The sequence below is a fragment of the Palaemon carinicauda genome, chromosome 1 (assembly GCF_036898095.1).
Source record: "Palaemon carinicauda isolate YSFRI2023 chromosome 1, ASM3689809v2, whole genome shotgun sequence".
Taxonomy (NCBI): domain Eukaryota; kingdom Metazoa; phylum Arthropoda; class Malacostraca; order Decapoda; family Palaemonidae; genus Palaemon; species Palaemon carinicauda.
Window position 1 is genome coordinate 45,644,333 of NC_090725.1, and position 5,000 is coordinate 45,649,332.

Here is a 5,000-nt window from a genome sequence, read left to right on the forward strand (position 1 = left end):
AAATTATCGGAATAGTTAATATGGCTCAATTTTTTTTCCTTTGAATCATAGATGGCTTTTGTATGAAGAAAAACCTCCTTATCATTAGTCATTTTAAGGAGAACAATGGACTCATCAATGAAGTCTATTTATATAAAATTCACTTCATTCAGTCACCACATCCGGGTTTTTTATTCAGTATTTTGTTTTATTTTTTGTCTTCTTTTCATAAGTAGATTTGTTTTTTGAAATATTTTCGAGGATTCTTTTTTTTAGTTCTAGTACATAAAATCATATAATTTCCAAAGTAATATTGATTCACTTATTATAACCTTTATATACGTCTACCCAACTTAAGATTTTTAATCAAATCATCTACATTTTCACCAAATATTCCGTTCTATCAGTTTATTATAACAGCGTGACGCTTTTTCTTTTCCTTAACTTCTAGGTGACAGAAATTATTTTCCTTACGTTCAATATTAATGAAAATCTCTCTCAAAATTATTTTTGGTCCATGTATTCAGTGAATCGCCTTTTATATAACTCTGAAATACATTTTCTGTTTGCTGAGAATTTACTCTCAGTAGTTTAGCAATAATACCCTAGAGCCAAATCACTCTCTATATTACCTTTCTATGCATTCTATAATAAACAATTTTTAGTTCATATATGTCCTACACAAGTATTTTTTGTTTACCTTTCAAGTCTTCCATATCAATGTTTCATAATAAATGTTTCATCCTCGAGTTATTTTCCTTGTTAATACAGTATTCCGTTTCTCTTATTAAATCACATATCTGATTCTCAGACAGTATATTTCATGCTACCAGTCACCTTGCAGACAACCTTATTTAAGTAATTTTAGAACTATTTGCCTAATATAAAACAATATATTTCCATGAATTGTTTTGAATAGGTACAAAGAGTAACAACAATTAAATACAATGAGTGATATATAAATAAAAACGCGGAAAGAAGTTTACCTTTATCCAACACGAGAGGAAGACATTCCTATGTTGCAGTGCCGTAGCTATTGCTTCTGGTTTCCTTGGCAAGGAGTGTTTGTTGAACGCTATCGATTACAATGGAGCCTGATATGTGATAGATGGCTGTTGGGGAAAGACATAATTTATAGGCTAGCTTGGTTCTGTTGACGCTACCAACTATTCTCCTTTATCAAAAGTTTAGGTTACAATAAAGGATGCCAAATAGCGGCTATATTATGCTTTGTAGAACAAAGACTCGTTTTCGTTGTAGATTACCAAAACAAATATTTCTTTACTTCATTGTACATTGAAATTTGAAATTAGTCCCATCATTATTTTATTGGAAGGATTTGTTTGATAATGTTTATATATTATGCTAAATATATAGAAAAGGAAATATTACTTTTAAACCTTTTTGATTGGTCGATTTCTTTTAATTTATTATTTGTAGCATATTTTTTTTATGATATTGATTATTTTTTTTATATTATATAGGTATGATAACTTTAATACTAAGTAGATAGAGAAGTTGAAAACAATAGTTTATAATATAAAAAGATATATAAAAATATTTCCACACGAATTTACATGGTATCTCATTTCTATTTTGAAGATTAAAAGACTATTTATAGCTAACCTCCGCATAATCTCGATATATTTGAAGTGCAACATAATTTTGTTTTTATATAAAATTAATATATCTAATGATTAATAAGTGCAGGTATTTTTCCCCCTTATTCCTTTATAATCAAAACTTTCTTTTATGTTAGTTCTTTTCTTTCCTTTTTAAATGCACTAAGGTAAGTCATAAGAAAAAATTTGTCATTAGTTTATTCATGGGAACTCAGTTTATGAAACATCAGCTATTTCATTAAAGCTTGTCATTAAAATTTTCATTCTTCTTCTTCTTCTTCTTCTTCTTCTTCTTCTTCTTCTTCTTCTTCTTTTTATTATTATTATTATTATTATTATTATTATTTTTATTATTATTATTATTATTAATTTTAGTATTATTATTATTATTAGTGGTAGTAGTAGTAGTAGTAGTAGTATTCAAAAAAGAGAAAAAGTTATGTTTTAATTACTTGATGGGATATAAATAATATTTCTATGTTACTCTATAACTATCAATATTATCAGCCTTTTCCGAATATCTTATAATTATATACAATATGCCAGAATCTTATTTATTGTACCTAGTTATTTTATAATTGTTTCCACAAAAGTCAAATACAAGATCCTCTATCTACTTTAAGAATTATCTGGCATTTATTTGAAAAAGAAAAATCATTCACCAGTTGGCAGATGATTTTAAACTCAGACGGGAATCATAACTTGAAGAGATGATGCAATCTCAACGGGGAGTCCTCCTCAGAAGGATGGAAGCTAACACCAGCCCCTTTAAGACAAAGCCGGTCTTACCCTAATTGTGAGAAGTGGGCAGAGTGTTACCTGTTAGAACGCTCATATGAAGCTAAGTGAGGGTTGTTCACAGAATTTCTTATTCAGGCTTACGCCTGGTATCTGGGAAGGTATTTGCCTTCCTGTGCCCAACTTAACTTGATGTTTGTGGGAAAGATTTGTTTTTGCATAAAGGCATTCCCTTCTACTTTATAAGATTATAAATGAATATCTTTATCTTTGCTTTCTACACGCCATCACTTGTTTTTATAGTGAGTTTTCATTTATTTTGTAAGAAAATTATGCATAGCTTGTAGGAATAAAAGAAACGTAATGCGTCTTAATATTTATCGTCAAAACCAATAGTACAAGTTACTCACTCACTGTTAACTCCACTCAGAAAATTGAACCCCCAGGATACTAGAAATGGGATTATCACAACAAATGAAGCTAATTTAATCATACTTATTGACAAACCAATATGAACTTAGAGGCGTTGAACGGTTTTTTTTTTAGATAGGTTTTCATAGAAATGGATATGTTTTTTTCTTCCAATGAATGCTAGATATGTTTCTAAGTGAGCTATATATACCATTAATGTATTTCTACTTAGACATAAAAATATTCTTTTAGATATTTACAATAATGTACAGTAAACCAGGGAAAAATATGTATGTCTTCTTTCTGTTTTTTTTTTTTTCGAAAGTTCTATAAAGGTGTCATTTGCTCCTAATTGAAAAACCTAAATAAGAAACTCACGTCATTAGTAATTTAAATAATCATGTAATCCTCTATCGAAGTTATCTACTTTACTGTCTTTAAGATAATCTGTTGATATTCATTGGTAAATCTTAAAATAATTCATAACATTGTTTTATATTTAGATAATAGAGAATATTGACCTAATGAATAAGTAAGTGAAGGTTGATTAGGATGAAACCATATTTCTCATTTTGATAACCATTCATTTCTGAGTACACTCAATCTTTTAAGCCTTGATTGAAGATCACTCTTCACCAAGAAATCAATGGATGATATTCTGGACATAATTATTGTAGACATATTTGTAATATTCTGCCGAAAAACCTGATAACAATCGTTACTTAAAGTTAACATTCTCCTACACCTTAAGTCTTTAGCGTAGATATTAATACATTAAATTTTTTGTGAATCTTTAAAACAAAATGTCTTAATAAAGACATAATTAGAATGTATCATGTATCAAAATATTTGTGCAGTGGTATAAAATAATTTATTATATATTCTACGTTATCATCGATCATTAGCAACTGATTTTGCTTTTTCTTTTAATTTCAAAATATATATAATTTTTTTCCCAGTTCTTGTAAAGACAAGCCAACAATAACAAATAAAAACCACAAAAGAAACACATTTATAGCCAATAGGTTTTTATGGAAAACAAAATTATTATAGACTTTGGAAGATAAGAAGATATTTAGTTAGCGCTGTACTAACAAATAAACAGAAAAATAATATGACATTGTAATTAACGAGGGCCTACTTTATTAACAGTAAAAATATATCTATTTTTTTTTCATGGCTATACATATGAATTAGTCTTAAACAAATTAAATTCTGACCTGTAAGTAAAATTTTAACCACATCCAATCATAAGGATGAACATAAAAGAAAATTGAACCTTTTTTTGTTATTATAGCATCTATAAGAAGAAAAATAAGAAAAATGTCATTACAATAAAGATTATGAAAACTAACACTTCTCTCTCATGAATAGATATAAATCTTTTCTAACGTCTCCTTAGGAAGAATCAATTTTATGTTGACAAGCAGCATTAACCTCGCCAGGGGGTTTCTTGCAGAAGTCTAAATCCTAGGAAATTGAAGGATTAATCTCGATAATATTAATGTAATCTTTCAGTTTTAACTACTATTGATTTAATTTTCAAGGCTTAAATCACAGACAAGTACGCAAATAAAAATATTTACCTTCTTTTGTATTTGTCTTTATGTGATAGCAGGCCTCTGAAATGTCGGAAATAATCGAAAACTTACGAAATATTTAGGTAATTCTACATAATAGATAAAAATGCGATTTTGATCATAATATATTTTACTTGTACCTATGACTGCTTGATGGAAGAGTTTGCTTACAATAATCCCATCGTAACTTTAACGGCAATTTAGGAGAAATATAGCATATGAAAAAAGAGCTATTCCTTGTTAAAAAAGCTTCTAAAAAAATCATCAATTCCTTAATGACTTTTCTTGATGAAAACTACCATCAGTCATTACAAGCTGCACCAAATGCCAGGATTAAAACTTAGCAAAAGATATTTCTGGAAAAGGCTCGAATTACCGAAAATTGAATGATGGTTCTCAATTGCGTGAAATTGAAAGATGGTTCTCCCCTCCGAGCAAGAAGGAAAAACTAAATTCTATCTGGTTCTATTGCGACGTCTCGACCGATATACAGTATATGACCCACCATGGGAGATTTTCCAGGATATTTTTTTTTTCAGAAAAAATTTATGTAGGTTACTTCATCGGAAGAGTTTTCAAACACTAAAAGATTTCCTTCTAGAGAGAGAGAGAGAGAGAGAGAGAGAGAGAGAGAGAGAGAGAGAGAGAGAGAGAGAGAGAGAGAGAGAGA